Source organism: Trichechus manatus, unplaced genomic scaffold (genome assembly GCF_000243295.1).
Source record: "Trichechus manatus latirostris isolate Lorelei unplaced genomic scaffold, TriManLat1.0 scaffold00028, whole genome shotgun sequence".
NCBI classification, from domain to species: domain Eukaryota; kingdom Metazoa; phylum Chordata; class Mammalia; order Sirenia; family Trichechidae; genus Trichechus; species Trichechus manatus.
In genome coordinates, this window is record NW_004443964.1 from 3,580,520 (window position 1) to 3,600,852 (window position 20,333).

The following is a 20,333-nucleotide window of genomic DNA, read 5'->3' on the forward strand; positions in this document are numbered from 1 at the left end:
TTTTAATGTTGTCATCTTTTACATATTGATGTCTCTGTTTCCCTATTTTCAGTGTTTTAGCTTTGATTTATTTTCATGACTTCCCTCTCTGGGTTGATATCTGGTTGCTCTGTCCTGTGTTCTAGTCTTGGGTTGTTATCTGATATTACTGATTTTCTAACTGGAGGACTCCCTTCAGTATTTCTTGTAATTTTGGTTTGGTTTTAACAAATTCCCTAAACTTCTGTTTATCTGGAAATGCCCTAATTTCACCACGTATTTCAGAGACAGTTTTGCTGGATATGTAATTCTTGGCTGGCAGTTTTTTTTTCCTTTGAGGTTTTATATATGTCATCCCATTGCATTTTTGCCTGCATGGTTTCTGCTGAGTAGTCTGAGCTTAGTCTTATTGACTCTCCTTTGTAGATGACTTTTTGTTTATCCCTAGCTGCTCTTAAAATTCTCTCCTTATCTTTGGTTTTGGCAAGTTTGATTATAATATGTCTTGGTGGCTTTCTTTTGGGATCTACCTTATGTGGGGTTCGATGAGCATCTTGGAGAGATATCTTCTCATCTTTCATGATATCAAGGAAGTTCTCTGCCAACAAATCTTCAACAGTTCTCTCTGTATTTGCTGTTATTCCCCTCTGTTCTGGTACTCCAATCACTCGTAGGTTATTCCTCTTGATAGAGTCCCACATAATTCTTAGGGTTTCTTCATTTTTTTTTTAATTCTTTTATCTGATTTTTTCCTCAAATAAGTTGGTGTCAAGTGCTTTATCTTCAGTCTCACTAATTCTGACTTCCATTGCCTCAATTCTGCTCCTATGACTTTCTGTTGAGTTGTCTAATCCTGAAATTGTATTAATCTTTTGGTTTTCTATTTGCTGTCTCTCTATGGATTCTTGCAGCCTGTTAAATTTGTCATTACGCTCTTGTATAACCTTCTTAAGTTCCTCTGTTGCTTTGTCTGTGTGGCTTGTTCTGTGTTTTGCCTAATCTCCTTCCTGATATCTTGAAGAGCTCTGTATATTAATCTTTTGAATTCTACCTCCAGTAATTCTGAGAAGTTCTATTCCTCCAGGAGGTTTCTTGGTTCTTTGTTTTGGTTTCTTGCTGAAGCCGTCATGGTCTGCCTCTTTATGTGATTTGATATTGACTGTCATCTCCGAGCTATCAATAACTTATTATATTTATTTATTTTATGTTTGCTTACTGTGTCCTAGCTTCTTATTTTGTTTTGTTTTGATATACCCAAATAGGCTGGTCGTGTGAACTACTTTGATTATCAGCATCTTTGAAGCTCTCGCGTCCTGTTACCAGGTGGTTAGAGCTGTTACTAGGTGTATGAGCCCAGAAGTCCGTTTACTTTTCTTGTGTGGATTCAGCTCAGGTATCCATATAGTCAGTCACTGAGTATGGTGCAGGCCCTCACCTACAGTCCTAGATGGGCAGGGGTGATTGGAGTAGGCACAGATATCTGGCTGCAGTAGGGGATCATGTGCTGAGCAAGGCAGAGGGCTGATGGCTGCCCCTGGTGTCTGGGTGGAGGACGTGTCCCTGTTCCCTAGAGCACATAAGTGAGTGGGTTTTGCAGCCTGACTTTGGGCACCCAATGCTGTTGGCTGTAAAGATTAGGATGCACTGCTTATTCTTGGACCCCTGTCATGAGTGGCTAGGTGGAGTGAGTGGAGCCACCAGTCCTCAGGCCCCTGATGTGGGTAGGTGAAGACCCTGCTTAATGGGCAGGGCAGTGTCAAATGTCACGAATCTGCCACTCCCCTGTATAGCTGTTGCTGTTGAAAATCGGCTTCATGTATATATCCTGTTGTACTGTGCTAATGAGGGCCTCCACTGTTGAAATGGGCCCACAGAGGTCTATGCAGGGGTGAAAGGCATTCAAAGTCCGTGGACCCCTTAACGCCTGTGCCTAGGCAAAGGGGCTGTGCCTGCCCTGAGCTCCTGGCTCAGGGAAGCTGGCAGCTTATTTCTTCCTCCTTGTTAATTTGTTCCCTCTCCAAAGCCAGGAGAATGGCACGGGGCGCACAGTGGGTCCTACTTGCAGCCCAGAGGGCGCAGCAGTCGCTGAAGCCAGACTGGGACCTGGAGCATCGCGAGGAGCGGGCAGGTAGATAGGAAAGTGGTACTTCCCGAGGGGGAAAGTTTTTTTGATCCGTGCAGTAGGTTAGACGCTTGTGCTTATCTTTCACCCACTCAGAGCCACTTGTCCTTGGTTCTGGAGGCTTGAGGAGACTCTTCGCCGCTCGGTTTCTCCCAGTGTGCAAAACGCATCCCAAGCGCTGCTGCTTGGTTCAGCCCGTGCGCGCTGACCTATCTAGCCTGCAGGGTGCTGGCCAGGTCAGGTCTGGCAAATCCTCGCTGCTTCTGAACCGTCTCTCCCTCCCCCTGCCGCTCAGTCTGACTCCTCAACTTTGTCTTTGATGTTCAGGGCTCCTAGATTGTCATACGTAATCTGTTTACTTGTTTTTTCGGGTCTTTGTTGTCTGAGGGAACACAGGAAGTGTCTAAGTACTCCGCCATCTTGGCCCCACCTCCAGAATATCTTCTATTGAATCTTTGATCAAAACGTTCAGTAATGGTAGCCGGGCACCATCTAGTTCTGCTCTCATGTTTGTCTCTGTCTTCATATGACCATTCTTCCTCTGACTGTATCTGTGTTTGTTTGCCTCTTTTATAAGGACGTCACTCAGATGGGATCAGGACCCCCCTACCCCAGTATGACCTCATGTTACCTGATAACTCTTCAGAGAGAAACTGTTTCCCCAAACAAGGTCACATTCACAGATACAGGGGTTAGGACCTCAACGTATCGTTTTGGGAGACACAATTCCATCCATAATGGCAGGTAAATCGGAAACTTGGAGAAGGCAAGACAAGATGTTAGCCAGACCAAGACGGTTATGACACATCCTTTAAAGGGGCTGAAATGTCCTCAGGACAGGATGCCACCCAACTCGTCCAGGTCCTCCCTCATTAGCTGGGGGACAGAGCCCAGGACAGCAGTGCACCAGGAACTTGTTACCTTGGTTCAAGGTTGTCCCTGCCATAGGACAAAGGCTGCTCTGCCCAGGTACTCTCACACCGAATTGAAAGTCAGAACCACAGGAAGTGAGGGCGGGCCATCCCAACAGAAGGCCCAAGCGGCAGGCATTGCCCCTTGGACAGGCCCTGCTGCCCAGCCGGGGGTGGGCAGCCCTGTTGGAGAGCCTGCTCGGGCGGGAATCTGTCCCACGCCCACGGACTCATGCAGAACTTGTATGACAAACACATTTAAGTTCCCGCTGCTCTGGCAGTCTGCCTGCCCTGCCATGAGCCTTCTCGACCGCAGTGGTGGGGGGGGCCCATCCCAGGCATCTCTGAATCACCTGCCCAAAGTCACATAGAGCCCTGGTACACATGATGGCCTCAGCAGCCTTTCCCAGGCCGCGGGCTCACGGGAAGCTGTTGATAGGCTTACCTGAGAAATCCCAGCCCAGTAAATCTCCAGAATGGGAGAGGATCCACCTAATGGAATTAGAAATTATAAAATAGCTGTGATTTTGAAAGGGATTGGGAAACTAAGCCGTTTCTGGAAATTGGAAAGTCGCTAACGTCAGCCAGGGAGACCCTGGAAATTACAGACCCGAGCGCCCAGAGGTAATGCAGCTGAACACTCCTGGATCTAAAAGGAAACCGGGTTCTCAAACTGACCAGAGTACTCTGAAAAGTTAGTAAAACGGCAGGTGTCCCAGCAGCCCAGTGGACATAATTTACCTGAGTTTTCAAAAAGCTTTTGATGAGGTCCTTCGTGAGAGTCTGTTAGTGACAGGGAAGCCAGGCTGGAGAGGACAGACTCTCACTGCAGATTAAACCTCGTTAAGTGCCAGGCCACAAGAGTCCTGGTGGCCAGCTGCTCCCCAGAACTGCCTGAAGACAAGTTAATAATGTGGACCCCAGGGCTGGCTTTGGGGAGAAACAGCCGTTGCATTTAAAAGTTTAACAGCACGCTCATGAAGTCTAGCGCCTCTGGAGCATTCCGCAGGCAAGGGGGCAGCGAGAGGGTTTTGTTTGTTGGAACTGCGTCTTGCCCTTTGAACAGTGGGGTTGAGGACCACAGCTGCCCGGGTCACGGGGACGTCCCAGCACTGAGCCCTGTGCCTGGGAGAGTAGGTGGGAGAGCCAGCTCAGAATGGTTGCTATATTGCTGCTCTCTGGATGGCCCGGTGCTGTTTTTACTTCTTGCTGTAAGTCTGCCTTCTCCTGTACCAAGGGTCCCGAGGGGCAGTTATTATTAGCTGCCGTATAGTTGGCTGACTCCTGGCAACCTCATGTACAACAGAATGAAGCATTGCCTCGTCCTATGCCATCTTTACCATCTTTAACATGCTCGAGTCCATTGTTGCGGCCACTGCATATTTTGAGTGCCTTCCAACCTAGGGGGCTCATCTTCCAGCACTATATTGGACAACGTTCTGTTGTGATCCACAGGGTTTTCATTGACTGATTTTTGAAAGTAGATCACCAGGCCTTTCTTCCTAGTCTGTCTTAGTCCGGAAGCTCCTCTGATACCTGTCCACCATGGGTGACCCAGCTGGTATTTGACATACCAGTGACGTAGCTTTCAGTATCATAGCAACACACAAGCCACCACAGAACAACACATTGCCAGATGGCTTGTGGCAAAGGGCAGTGGTGACAGACAAATGCCCGATGCATCCCCATATTCCTAGTTAGCCCCCCCACCTCCTGTGCAGAATCCTCCAGAGGGGCCGCAGCAGAAAGAAAACACAGGGAGGGAGATGCTCTGGGCTGCCCCCGCACACCCACTCCAGCACCATGGACATAACTTAGCAACTAGAGAAGCTGAACCCTGGGCCCGTATTTGCCGAGGGTCCAGGGAGTAAAAGAGACAGACCCAGGGGTGAACTCAGGAAGGCGCGTGGAGAAGACAGCCTCGCCAGAATTAAGCTCCCTGCTGCTGCTGTAATGAAGTCCCACAAATGGGGTGGTTTAACACCCAGAAGGTGGTTGTCTCATAATTCTAGTGGCCAGAAGTCTGAAATCAAGGGGTCGGCAGGGCCACGTTCCCTCCGGAGGTTCTAGGGGAGGCTTCCTCCTTGTCTCTTCCAGCTTCAGGTGGTCCCAGGCATTCCTTGGCTTGTGGCTGCATCGCTCTCATCTCTGTATCCATCTTCACGTGGCCTCCTGTGTCTGTCCCTCCTCTGTGTATCTCTTACAAGCCAACTCGTCACTGGATATCAGGCCCATCCTAAATCCAGGATGATCTCATCTCAAGCTTCTTAACTTAATTACATCTTGCAAAGACTCTTTTCCCAATAAACTCACATTCACAGGCAAGGGCAGATTATCCAGTAGGTGAGGTAAGTGTGGTGCTTATCTTGCTTACCAGATCATCTGTAGTGAATAATTTCACATTTTTTCACCACATCAAAGACTCTGCTTCTAGGTATGGCTGGCATCTGTCTCTCTCCCAACCCCACAGCACCTTTCTACAGAATCAAAGCCTCTTTTCACATTTACGGTCCCTGACAGGGGAGGATGACTCTAAGCAAGGTAAGCATGGGCTTACCGGTGCTTGCTTACTAAGCTGTAGTGCAGTTTCTTTGATGTGGTGAAACCCATGTGAAAGTGTTCATTACAGATTAGTGAGTAAGCACAAGTAAGCCTGTGCGTACCTTGCTTACTGGGTAATCCTCCCCTGCCACAGGTTCCAGGGGATAAGACTTAGAAATATCTTTTTGGGGCCACCCCACCATTCAACCCTACGTGTATACATTCACCCAGCAAATCTCTACTGGTATCTGCTGGGTGCCAGGCACTCACTGCTCCAGACCCTGGGGATTCTGGCAACAACAGGCGAGGTCCTGGGTCTCAAGGAGCTTAGGTTCCAGCAGGGGGGCCATGGTAGCAGTCGGCCCCTTTGGGCCTTCCAGGTGACTGTTACCTGCACTTCTATCTTATGCTGAGTTCTCTAGAGGAGCAAAACCAGTGACGCGTGTGTGTATATAAATATAGAGAGACATTTATTTCAGGGAAATGGCTCATGACGTTACAGACTCTGGCAAGTCCCAAATCCGTGGGTCAGACATCAGGCTGGAGGCTTCTCTTGACTCATATGGTTGCAGGGGCTGACGAACCCAAAATCGGCAGGTCAGATGGCAGGCTGCTGGCTCACATCCCAAGTACCAGAGGTCAGAAAATGGGGAGTCGGATGCTGGATCGAGAGGGAGCAAGCTTTGCCAGAACATCCATATATATCTGGATGCAGACCACACCCCCAAGGACACTCCCCTTTCAACTGGTTGGCTGCTCACCTCCGATCACAAAATGGAGGATGGTGACATAAATAAGTGCCAAACCATGAGAATCATGGCCTGGCCCAGCTGCCAGGTGACACTGACCATCACACCCCCGTAGGAGAGGAGGGCAGAGATCGTGAAGAGTCCAGCGGCACCCTGCTTCCTGTCCAAGCCGCTGTGTGCAGTGGCTGCGGCCGCATGGTGTAGGCTTCTGCCCAGCTGCCGAGCCCGGCCAGGACAGGTGAGAACCTGGCCAGGGAAGGAAGGCATCCACATCAGCACAAAGTTCGCAGGCCTGTCAGTGTTCAGAGAAAATAACAAATTTAAGGCACTGCACAATTTACAAAGTGCCTATAAAATACCAGTATTCCCTGGGATTGCTCCTTAGAGGTCCTGGCCACCTTCCGAAGCTCTGAGAGAGAGAAATAGGAAGCAAAGCAGGAGAAGCTCACCCCTGCTGACTTCTCACTCCAGCCTGAGTGTCCCAGACCTGTAGGCCTTTCTCCAGAGCCAGGCAGGGTGACAGCAAGAGGAAGCTGGCAGCAGGGCCCAGCCAGGGGCAGCCACAGCGTCCATTTGGGTCAGAGAGTGAGGGATTGCACCAAGCTTCTCTGGGGACCTCGGGATGCTGGAATATCTCGTTAGCCTGAGCTGAAGGCTGCTGGACCAAGCGGAATCCATGCAGAAGAGCCTAAGGCAAGTTTGGGGGTGCAGGGGTTGCTGCCTGTGTAACTCATCAGCCCAGCCACCACAATGCTCCAACAGCCCCGCAGCCAGGCCACCAAAAATGAGGAGAACCCCCCAGGGCTGGTGCTTCGTGGCCGAGGATGGAGAAGGAGTAGCCCTGTCTGGACTGCCCCACACTCACGGCCAAAGGCATAGTGCTGGTTGCCATCCAGTCGGAGAGACTGGTTTTGTCAGACGGGTCTCGGCCTGGCCACCTTGCTTGTGTAGGGATGGAGTCCTGGCCCTGCTCGGGACGGGGGCAGATCTGCAGCTCTGCTCCTGCCCCGACTGCCATCCACACGGGCCCAGAACATCCTGCCTGAGATGGCCGGCACCCTCTCTGCCCCTTTGCCCGTGGCTCCTTCTCTCTGGAATGGAGCCAGGATGGAGGGTCTTCCCCCCTGAACAGATGATGGTTCTGACCTAATTTAGGACCCTAATTAGTTTGCCCCGGGTGATTAATTGAGATCTTCCCATTGATTTCTTCTCCAAGGAGAGTGGCAAGGTGGAATCCACAGGGAAATGTACAAATGCTGGAGGGCTCTGCAGCAGGAACCAAGGTGCAGGGCCACATCCCCTCTGTGGGGACGTCTGGGTGCAGGGTCAGCCCGGGCTCCCACTGACCTCAGCAGATGAGCCCAGGCCAGCCCAGCCTCCCTCCCCGTCCCAGCTTCCTGCTAAAAGCCCTGTCCCTCTCCCGGGCTCCCTGTCCAGGTCATGGGTCAGGCCCTGCAGGCAGAGCTGCAGGGTCAAGGCCGGGGCCTTGGACCTGGGGCGCTTCTGTCCTGGGGCTTGGGCTCGGAGTAGCCACCTTCGAGGCTTTGCCGGGCTGTTGTTTGGCCACTTGGTGCTTACAAAGCTGTGACCCATGATCGGCTGTTCCAAAGCGGTTATCCAGTACAGGGTACTAAAGGAATTTCAAAGAAACTCCACATGTTTGAGTGCTATGGGAAAAAAAACAGTTGCCATAGAGTCGACTCCAACTCATGACGGCCCCATGTGTGTCAGAGTAGAGCTATGCTCCAGAGGGTTTTCTTATTTTTTATTTTATTGTGTTTTAGGTGAAAGTTCACAGTGCAAATTACTTTCTCATTCAAAAATTTGTACATGGGTTGCAATCCCCGCAACATGTCTGCACTCTCCCCATTTCCCTTTCCACCCTGGGTTCCTCGTGTCCGTTCATTCAGGTTTCCTGTCCCTTCTTGGTTCTCGTCTTTGCTTTCGGGCAGGTGTTGCCCATTTGGTCTCATATATTTGAACTAAGAAGCATGTTCTTCACGTGTATTATTGTTTGTTTTATAAACCCGTTACCAAACCTGTTGCCATCAAGCCAATGCCGACTCATAGCGACCCTATAAGACAAAGTAGAACTGCCCCAGAGGGTTTCCAATGAACGCCTGTTTGTTTCATAGGCCTGTCTAAGCTTTGGCTGAAAGGTGGACTTTGGGAATGGCTTCAGTTCTGAGTTAGCAGAGTGTCTGGGGGCCGTAGTCTCCGGGGTTCCTCTAGTCTCTGTCAGACCAGTAAGTTTGGTCTTCTTTGTGAATTTGAATTTTGTTCACGTTTTTCTCCCGCTCTGTCTGGAACCTTCTATTGTGATCCCTGTCAGAGTGGTCGGTGATGGTAACTGGGCACTATCTAGTTCTCCTGGGCTCAGGCTGGTGGAGGCTGCCGTTCATGTGGTCTGCCAGTCCTTTGGACTGATATTTTCCTCGTGTGTTTGGTTTTCTTCATTCTCCTCTGCTCCAAACAGGGTGGGACCAATAGATGTATTTTAGACCGCCACTTGCAAGCTTTTAAGACCCCAGATGCTACTCACCAAAGTAGGATGTGGAACATTTTCTTTATCAACTATGTTATGCCAGTTGACCTAGATGTCCCGGAGACCATGGTCCCCAGCCTTCAGCCCCTCAGTAACCCGGCTCCTCAAGGGGTTTGGTTGTGTCTAGGAAACTTCTATGGCTTTGCCTTGGTCAAGTTTGTGCTGACTTCCCCTGTATTGTGTGTTGTCTTTCCTTTCATGAAAGTTAACACTGTTATCTAGTTGGAGCCCTGGTGGCGCAGTGGTTAAGAGCTCAGCTGCTAACCAAAAGGTCAGCAGTTGGAATCCATCAGCCACTCCTTGGAAACCCTATGGGGCTATTGTGTTCTGTCCTGTAGGGTCGCTATGAGTCAGAATCGACTCGACAGCGACGGGTTTAGTTTTTTCTTAATTATCTAGTTAGTGATTTCCCCTCCCCACTCCTTCTCTCCCTTGTAACTATCAAGGATTATTTTTTTTCTGCGTGTAAACCTTTTAATAGTGATCTCATGTAATATTTGTCCTTTCGTGATTGACTTATCTCACTCAGCATAGTGCCTTCCAGATCATCCATGTTGTGAGATGTCTCTAGGAGTCATCATTATTCTTTATCTGGTGTGTATATGTACCATAATTTTTTAATCCATTCATCTGTTGATGGGCATTTAGGTTATTTCCCTCTTTTTGCTATTGTGAACAGTGCTGCAATGAAGATGGGTGTGCGTATGTTTATTTATGTGATGACTCGTCTTTTTCTAGGATGTATTTTTAGGAGTGAGGTTGCTGGATCATACGGTATTTCTATTTCTAGCTTTTTTGAGGAGGCACCATATCATATTCCATAGTGGTTGTGCCATTTTTACATTCCCACCAACAGTGCGTAAGAGTTCCAATCTCCCCAAAACCTCTCCAACATTCGTTATTTTCTGATTTTTTTTTTTTTTGATTGGTGCCAGTTGTGTTGGGGTGAGATGGTATCTCATTGTAGTTTTGATTTGCATTTCTCTAATGGCTAATGATCACGAGCATTTCCTCATGTGTCTGTTAGCCATCTGAGTGTTTTCTTTGGTGAAGTGTCTGTTCATGTCTTTTGCCCATTTTATAATTGAATTATTTATCTTTTTGTTGTTGAGATGTTGAGGTATTCCATAGGTTTTAGAGATTAGACCCTTGTTGGGTATGTTATAGAAAAAAATTTTTTCCAAGTCTGTAGGTTCTCTTTTTACTCTTCTGGTGAAGTCTTTTGATGAGCATAACTGTTTAATTTTTCGGAGCTCCCAGGTGTCTAGTTTCTCTTCTGGTGTTTGTGCAGTGTTAGTTATGGTTTGTGTTGTATTTATGCCATGTATTAGGGCCTCTAGTGCTGTCCCTATTTTTTCTTCCATGATCTTGATCATTTTAGGTTTTGTATTTAGGTCTTTGATCCATTTGGCTAGTTTTTGAGTACGGTGTGAGGCACGGATCCAGTTTCATTTTTGTACAGATGGACATCCAGTTTTGCAAGCACCATTTGTTAAAAAGACTTTTCTTTTCCCCATTTAATGGACTTTCATCCTTTGTCAAAGACAGCTGACCATAGGTGCATGGATTTACGTCTGGGTTCTCGATTCTGTTCCAGACTGTTTTGACTACCTTGGCTGTATAGTAGGTTCGGAGATCAAGTAGTGTGAGACTTCCTACTTTGTTCTTTTTCTTCAGTAATGCTTTGCTTTTCTGGAGTCTCTTTCCTTTTCATATAAAGTTGGTGATTAGTTTTTCCATATCGTTAAAGAATGCTATTGATATTTGGTATGGGGTTGCATTATATCTGTACATCACTTTGAGTAGAATTGACATTTTCACAATGTTGAGTCTACCTATCCATGAGCATGGTATGTTTTCCATTTATGTAAGTCTCTTTTGGTATCTTGCAGTAGTGTTTTGTAGTTTTCTCTGTGTAGGTTTTTTCCGTACCTGGTTAGATTTATTTGTAAGTATTTTATTGTTTTAGGGGCTATTATAAACAGTACTATTTTCCTGATTTCCTTTTCAAAGTTCTCTTTGTTGGTGTATAGGAATCCAACTTATTTTGGTATGTTGATCTTGTATCCTGCTACTCTGCTAAATCTTTCTATTAGTTCCAGTAGTTTTCTTGTGGAATATTTGGAATTGTCTATGTATAGGATTATATTATCCGCCGATAGGGATAATTTTACTTCTTCTTTTCCAATTTGGATGCCTTTTATTTCATTTTCTTGCTTTATTGTTCTAACTAGGACTTCTAGCACAATGTTAAATAGGAGTAGTGACAAAGGACATCCTTGTTTTGTTCCCATTCTCAGTGGGAATGCTTTTAGTCTCTCTCCATTGAGAATAATGTTGGATGTTGGTTTTGTATAGATGCCCTTCATTATGTTGAGGAATTTTGCTTATTTCTATTTTATTGAGAATTTTTGTCAGGAATGGGTGTTGGACTTTGTCAAATGCCTTTTCTGCATCAACTGAGATGATCATGTAATTATTTAATTTTATTTACGGTGGATTACACTGGTTAATTTTCTAATGTTGAACCATCCTTGCGTACCTAGTATGAATCCCACTCGGTTGTGGTGTATTTTTTTTTTATATGATGCTGAATCCAATTGGCTAGAATTTTGTTGAGAATTTTTGCATCTATATTCATGAGAGATATTTGGTCTGTAATTTTCTTTTTTTGTGATGTCTTTGCCTGGCTTTGGCATAGAATGAATTTGGGGTATTCCTTCCTTTTGTATGCTCTGAAATAGTTTGAGTAGTACTGATGTGAGCTCTGCTCTGAATGTTTGGTAGAATTCTCCAGTGAAGCCATCCAGGCCAGGGCTCTTTTTTGTTGAGAGGTTTTTTGTTTTTTTGTTGTTGTTGTTGTTACTCCTTCAATCTTTTCTCGTTATAGGTCTGTTCAGATTTTCTATCTCTGTTTGTGTTAGTTTCGGTAGGTAGTGTGTTTCTAGAAATTTGTCCATTTCCTCTAGGTTCTCAAATTTGCAGAGTACAATTTTTCATAGTATTCTGTTATGATCATTTTTATTTCACTTGGGTCTGTTGTAACTTACATCTCCTGTCTCATGTCTTATGTGAGTTATTTGCTTTGTCTCCTGTTTTTCTTTTGTCAGTTTGGCCAGTGGTTTGTCGATTTTGTTGATCTTTTCAAAGAACCAACTTTTGGTCTTGTTGATTCTTTCTATTGTTTTTCTGTTCTCTTATTTAATTTATTTCTGCTCTAATCTTTATTATTTCCTTTATTCTGGTGCCTATGGACTTCTTTTGCTGTTCTCTTTCTATTTGTTCAAGTTGTAGGGCTAATGTCTTGATTTTGGCCCATTCTTCTTTTTTAATGTGTGTATTTATTTCTATAAATTGACCTCGAGCACTGCCTATGCTGTGTCCCAAAGGTTTTGATGTGATGTGTTTTCATTCTCATTTGATTTCTAGGAAAGTTTTTTGGTCCTTCTTTGATTTCTTCTATTACCCAGTGGTTTTTAAGCTGAGTGTTATTCAGTTTCCATGTATTTGATTTTTTCCCTTGTTCTTCCTCTTATTAAGTTCTACTTTTATGGCGTTGTGATCAGAGAAGATGCTTTGTATTATCTCAGTGTTTTGGATTTTGTTGAGAGTTGCTTTGTGGCATAAGATGTGGTCTATTCTGGAGAACATTCCATGTGCTTTGGAAAAGAATGTATATTTTGCTGCTGTTGGGTGGAGTGGTGTATATACGTCTGTAAGTCAAGTTGGTCGATTTTGGCCTTTAGATCTTCTGTATTTTTGTTGAGTTTCTTTCTAGATGTTCTATCCTTTACTGAGAGTGGTGTGTTGTAGTCTCCTACTATTACTGTGGAACTGTCTATTACTCTTTTCAGTGCTGTTAGAGTTTGTTTTATGTATTTTGGGGCCCTGTCATTGGGTGTGTAGATATTTCTTAAGGTTATGTCTTCTTGGTGGATTGTTCCTTTAATCATTATATAATGTCCTTCCCTGTCTTTTATTGTTGATTTTGCCTTAAAGTCTATTTTATCTGAGGTTAGTATAGCCACTCCTGCCTTTTTTTGGTTACTGTTCGCTTGATATATTTTTTCTATCATTTGATTTTTAGTGTATTTATGTCTTTGTGTCTGAGGTGTGTCTCTTGTAGACAGCATATTGATAAGTAGTGTTTTTTAATCCATTCTGCCATTCTCTGTCTTTATGGGTGACTTTAAGCCATTTACATTCAGTGTGATTATCAGTAGCTATGAGTTCATTGCTGTCATACTGTTGGATTTTTTGTGTGTGTGGTACTGACATTTTCTTTGTTTCTGTTACTTCCTTGTGCTGAATTCTTTTTGTTTGTGGATTTTCTTTTCTTTCATTATTATAGATTTTGTGTTTACTGAGTCTTTATGTTTTTCTTCTTTAGTTCTGATGAGTAGGTTTATAAACTTTCTTTGTGATTACCTTGAAATTTACACTTATATTTCTAAGTTTAAACTAGTCTTTTGTTACTTGATACCACCTTGACTTCTTCTACATTGGAAAGTTCTATACCTAAACTGTTTATTCCCTCTTTTGTTGTTTTAACATTGTTGTCATTTACAGATTGCCATCTCTGTTTCCTTGTTTCAAGGCTTTTAGCTTTGTTTTGTTATTGAGAGTTCTTTACCTAGGTTGGTATCTGGCGGATGCATCCTGTGTCTTAGACTCCAGTTGTTGTCTGATGTTGTTCATTCTCTAACGGAAGGATTCCCTTTAATATTGCTTTTAAGTTTGGTTAGGTTTTTACAAATTTTGTTAATTTCTGTTTATCTGGAAATATATTTGAGAACGAGTTTTGCAGGATATATTATTGTTGGTTGGCAGTTTTTTCTTTCAAGGTTTATATACATTATCCCATTGCCTTCTTGCCTGCATAGTTTCTGCCGAGTGATCAGAGCTTAGTCTTATTATTTCCGCTTTGTAAGTGACTTTTTGTTTTTCTTGAGCTGCTCTCAGGATTCTTTCTTCGTCTTTAGCTTCGGAAAGTGTGATTATGATATATCTTGGTGACTTTCTTTTGGGGTCTATCCTTTATAGGGTTTGTTGAGCTTCTTGGATGGTCAGCTTTTCATCTTTCACAATATTTGGGAAGTTTTCTGCCAGCAAATCTTCTCTGTGTTTTCCAATTTCTCCCCGTTCTGAAATTCCAATCACGTGCAAATTTTTGCTCTTTATTGTGTCCCACATAGTTCTTCGGTTTTCCTCATCTTTTCTCTGATTTTTCCTCAAACAAAGTGGCATCAATGGATTTGTCTTCAATCTTGCTGATTCTGTCTTCCATTGTTCCAAATTTGTTCCTAAGACCTTCTACTGAGTTGTCTGTTTCTGAAATTTTGTTGTTTATCTTTTGGATTTCTAGTTGCTGTTTTTGTATGATTTTTTGACGTTTTGTTCTTGTATTTTTTTCCTGAATTCTTCTATTGCTTTTCTGAGTTTTCCTTGATTTTGACTATGTTTTCTTTGTTTTTGTCTGTTTTTTTCATGATTTTGTCTGTTTTTTCCTTGGTTTTGTCTGTGTTTTCCTTGATCTCTTTCCTAATCTCTTGGAGAGCCCTAAATATTAGTCTTTTGCATTCCATATCAGGTAGTTCCACTGCTTTTCTTCTACTGGAAGGTCATTTGATTCTCTTTTTGGTCACTTGTTGGAGTTGTCTTGTCCTGCTTTCTCATACGTTTTGATATTGTCTGCTATCTCCAAGACATTAAGGTATTATTTTCTTAATTTATCGATTGTATGTTCATTTGTTTCATCCTGATTTTTTGTTTTGTTGTGATACGTCAGGGTGGACAGGACAGGCATGCTTTGCTGCTTGCTCATCTGTGGGCATGATAGCTTTCACTGCCTTGTCTGGGCAGGCAGGGCAGCAGCAGGCAGGGCGAGCCCACTTTGCTCTACACTGGCTTGGCAAGGTGGCTGAGGGAGGCACTGTCTGCCTCCTGATGTTGGTCCAGCAGTATAGAAGCATTCACTATTCCTTGCCAGATAGACGGGGTGTGGTTACTGGGTGCTCTGTCTCCTACTGGGAGCTCTATGAAGTTGCCTTCCTGTACTACCTGTCCAGGGTCCTTGCTGGTGGTGTTCCATAATGGTGACACTGTGCCATTTAGCTGGCAGGGTACCTCCACTCTGTATCCCTCATTGTTCTGTTTTCCTTCACTTTCTTCTTCCATTAGGTGTTTGATCTAGTTCTTTATCCCTTCATTTGATACTTAGGGTTCCAGGACTGATGTTTGTATCTTTTTCACTTAGTTTTTCAGGTCTTTGCTAAAGAGGGTCAGCATGGTGTGTCTGCGTTATGTTGGCTCAGCCCCTTCCATAGAGTTTTCAATGGCTGAATTTTCAGAAGTAGTTCACCAGGCCTTTCTTCTGAGGTGCCCCTGGATGGACTCAAACCTCCAAGCTTTCAGTTAACAGCGAGTGAGTTAACTGTTTGCAACACCCAGGGATCCCTTGAATGCTGTGAAGGGCCCTGGAATTCCTGGCAGTACTGTGTAAACACTGCAGGCATCCTCGTGCCTCTCTCCTCCCCAACCCCCAGCTAAAGCAAATCAACAAGTCCCTGAGGCAGCCCCGGCAACCTGCAGACCTCCACCCCTTTCCACTGCAGGTGCTGCCAAGAATGCCCAAGACCCTGGTGGGGAGAAGACCTGCCTCGGGGCAAGGAGGAGGGAAGCCACTCTGAGATGCTCTTTGATGGGCAGGGGAAGCCTGGGAGAGTGCACACCTTCATACTCCCACAACCACATCACACTGAGTGGTCTACAGGGCCCCTCTGCCCTGTCCCGCCAGGGCTCTGTAAATGGAAACAGTTGTCCCAGCTTCACATCAAGGCTGCAGTAGGGATCAGTGGGCGATGGAATGGAATGGAATACAGTAGGTGGCTGCCACCCATCTGCTTCCCATTGTTAACAATCTTCAATATGCAGATGAGACAACCTTGCTTTCCAAAAATGAAGATGACTTGAAGCACTTACTGATGAAGGTCAAAGACTACAGCCTTCGGGATGAATTACGTCTGAGGGTGAAGAAAACAAAAAGCATCACAATTGGACCAATAAACAGCATCATGATAAATGGAGAAGAAATTGAAGTTGTCAACGATTTCATTCTACTTGGATCAACTATCAACATCCATGAAAGCAGCAGTCAGGAAATCAAATGATGTATCACGTTGGACAAATCTGCTGCAAAAGACCTCTCTAAAGTTTTAGACAGCAAAGATGTCACTTTGATGGCTAAGGTGCACCTGACCCAAGCCATGGTCTTTTCAGTCATCTCATAGGCATGCAAAAGTTGGACATGGTGCTCGGCTACCACCACTGACTGCTCTGACCAGGATCACAACAGATGGTTATGGACAGAGCTGCAAGAGGATGTAGAACAAAATTCTAACTCACAAAAAAAAAAAGACCAGATTTACTGGCCTAAAGGAGACTGGAGAAACCCCGAGAGTATGGCCCCCAGACACCCTTTTAGCTCAGTGGTGAAGTCATTTCCGAGGTTCACCATTCAGCCAGGGAGTGGACAGCCCCATAAAACCAAATGGGACTAATGAGGCACAGCAGTCCAGGGACAAGAGCCAGAAGGCAGAAGGGGACAGGAAAGCTGATGATAGGGAACCCAAGGTTGAGTAAGGATAGTGTTGATGTGTTGTGAGGTTGCTAACCATTGTCATAGGGCAACATGTGTACTAACTGTTAAATGAGAAACTATTTTTTTCTGTAAACCTTCATCTAAAGTGAGAATAGCAGCACAATTGGAAGAGCGTAGTCGATGTCACTGAACTGTGCATGTAGAAACTTTTGAAATGGTGCATCTTTGGCTATGTATATTTTCACCAAAAAAGAAAAAAAAAAAAGGTTGAGAAGGGAGAGGGTTGACATGTTGTGGGGTTGTTAACCAGTATCATAAAACAATATGTGTACTACTGTTTCACGAGAAACTACTTGTTCTGTAAGCCTTCACCTGAAGTACAATAAAAAAATAAAAATAAAAAAAGTTGGACAATAAAAAAGAAAGACAGAAGAATTGATGCCATCCAACTGTGATGTTGGCAAAGAATATTGCATATACTGTGGACTGCCAAAAGAGCAAACAAATCTGTCTTAGAAGAAATACAACCAGAATGCTCCTTAGAAACGAGGATGGCATGACTTCAGCTTGCTTATTTTGGATACATCATCAGGAAAGACCAATCTTAAGAAAAGGACATCATGGTTGGTAAAGTAGAGGGTCAGTGAGAACATGGGAAACTTCCAATGAGGTGGATTGACATAATAGCCACAATAATGAACTCAAACGTACCGTCGATCGTGAAGATGGCACAGGACCAGACAATGTTTCATTCTGTAATACGTAAGGTCGCCATGAGTTGGAGCTGACTCCAGGGCAGCTAACAGCAAAAACCCACCTGCTGTGCAGGAGAATTGAGGCTCCTGCAGCTCCTACCCAGACTGTGTTCCTTGCTCCAGCAGCACCTGTGTCTCCTGGACCACATCTCTGAGAAATGCTGGGTCTTAGCCCCTCCCCGCCTGACCTGCAAAGTCGGAATCTGCATTTTAGAAGGATCCCCAGGAGAAGGGTATGCACACACGCTTCTTACAAAGCACAGCCCTGGAGGAGTCTGGAATCTGAAAGCAGAGCATCTCTGCTCATATTATCCGGCTTTCAGGCCCTTCCCAAGTTGCTCTCTGCTCTTTACAATGCCCTTTGCAGAGAAAACCAGGTCTTGGGAGAGGGAAAAAGAACGGGAGGAAGGAAGGGAGGGAGGGAGGAAAGGAAAGCAAGAGAGAAGGGAGAAAAATAGAGATAAAGAAAAAGGGAGAGAGAAAGAGAAGAAACCGTGTACATGTTATTTCCTTGGGAGCTCACACCTCCTCCTTCATTTACTCAAAAATATTGTCTGCTCTGTGCCAGGCCTGTCTGGCTCAGCAAACACTCAGAGTCCACATTAGTAGACAAAAAGATAAAAATCTGTCATGGAGCTTATGTCCTAGTAGGGAGATGAATGGTCAATGAAACAGATAAATTAGTAAGTTGTAGTGGGATGTAGGAGTCCATGGGTGGTGCAAACAGTTAACGTGCTCGCTGCTAACTGAAGAGTTGGAGGTTCAAGTCTGCCCAGAGGCACCTTGGAAGAAAAGCCTGGTGATCTACTTCCAAAAATCAGTCACTGAAAAACTTATGGAGCACAGTTCTACTCTTACACACATGGGGTTGCCGTGAGTCTGAGTCCACTGGATGGCAACTGATGGGTGGGCTTCCAGGAGCTGAGTGCTGTGGAGTGGGGATGGGAGGTGCCGGGATGGGGAGTGAAGGTTGAGATTTTAATCTAGGTGAGAAAAGGTATTTGAACACGGGCCTAAGGGAAGTGAAGGATTCAGCTTGGAGGCAGGCAAGAGAGAGGCTGGGGCAAGTGCAAAGGCCCTGTGGTGGGGTGGACCAGGCGGGTTCCAGGGCCAGCAGGGTGGCTCAGTGAGGGTAAGCTGCTTGCTCAGGGCTGTGCAGCTCCGCGTGGCAGAGCCTGATTTCGAACCTTGTTTTCTGCTTCTTACTCTGAGGCTGTATCCAGGGACCTCACCAGAGGGCTGGCTCCCTCCGCTCTCAGACCCTGGTCAACTTTTCCAAATGACTCCCACTCACACACAGGGTATGGCAGGGACAGGAATGGGCGATGGGTCTGTGTGCTGTGCTTGCACAAGCCTCCCAGCCTCCGACACTCACCATCAGCCCAAGAGCTGAGAGCGTGGATACCCACCTGCCGGCTCTCCCCACCTCCTCCACTGGCCACCTGGACAGCTGGCCTCTTCCTCTGACTGATGAGATCTTTGGAGCTGGAGCCACTGGCCAAAGCCCTTGTGGGCTGGCCCCCATGATGACAGCTCAGAAGGTTCTTGCTCCTTCCCAGAGCCGTGGCCACTCGGGACGTCTGCCCCACTGACCCTTGGTCTGGCTTTGGGAACCTGTGTTTCCAGAGAGACCTGGCGGCCGCGAGAGGGGCTTGGAAGGCTGGACCAACGTGCGTGGAGCACTGAGCAGGTTACTAACAAGCACCGATCAGCAGTGCGCACAGCCGTCCGGGCTAGGACAGCTGGTCGCCCAGAGGCAGCCTGGGCTGGGCAGCTGCAGCAGACTCTAGGCTCCATGGCTGAGCTGTGTCACTGCTTCTCCCGGGGGAGCTCAGGATCACCCTGTTACCCAGGTGTTCAGCAGAGGATCCTAACATGTCCCTGGAAGAAGGCAGCCCCCCGAAACTCCTCCTATATCACCATGGAGAACCCTCCCAGCTCACACAGCAGCCCCTCTCCTTGCCCCCCAGAAGCATCCATCCATTCCCTTCTCCCTCCACGTTGCTTCCCAATGAGGCTGACTGGCAGCTTGTCTGCACCCGATCTGGGTGATGACCTGTCTGTGGTCCCTGTGCTCTTGCAGGCACCCGTCCCCTTTGCCTCTGTGTCCAGGCAGCTGCCCTTGGCACCTGGCCACAGGCACCCCAGAATCCATCTTCCCTGCCTGGACTCGCCTCCGATCAACGCCACCCCATCCTCCCCTGCACCCCCTCCAGCCTCGGGGCTGGGTCCCAGCGTGCCCAGGCTCTGCCGGGCGGGTCCTCTGGGCAGCAGGTCCGTGTTTCAGGGAGGAAAAAGTACAGCTCCAGAAGAGCAGCCCTTGGCGCCGCGTCTGACTCTTACAGACCATTGAGCCCCAGGTGCGGCGTTTAGACGGGAATGAGAAAGCTGACATTCTGGTTTTGAGCAATGGCTTAGAGCTAGAATTGCAAACAATGATCGACTCTGCAGACCTGCTGTAGCCACTTGGAAGCCACTTGCTCCGGCCCAGGGCAGGGAGGATGGGGGTCTGTGGGCTGCGCTCACTGGGACAGTGTCTGGAAATGCATCACTGAGCAGCAGCCCTTTCCACCCCAGGCCACAGGCAAATCCTAAAGCTGGAGACACAGCCTGGAGCCCCTCTTGCTGGTCAGGAGCAGGAGGAGGGGGCAGTGGAATGCCCACTGGAGGTGAGCTTTCCTGATGGCGTGAGCCACCGTGTCCTCCTCCATAGCTCTAGAAGCCACATCCTCATCTCCCAAAGGGCCTGCCCATCTCTCTCGCCAGGTACAAGTGAGAAGAACTTCACTGCATTCCCCAGCCCACCCCCTCTTGGTCCCACGTCTCTACAGCTCCATTTAATCTGCCTGGGATCTGACCCTAGAGCATCATTAGTTTCCTGGCCCCCGTCCAGTGTGGGAAAAGTGTGTTCCCTTTAGGCTGTGACGCCAGTGAGCAAGGGCTGTCCTAGCATGCTCCTGGTGCTCAGTAAATGCTAGAGCATCAGCAGTGACCACGTGGTTGTCTGTAGCCATGCACCTGGCCATTATGAGTGGATGATGACTGTATCCTCTCCCGTGGCCTCAGACCAGGGGACAGAGTTGGGAGTAGGGCCCAGACACTTCCTCACTGTGTCTGGGGCTGGGAGAAGA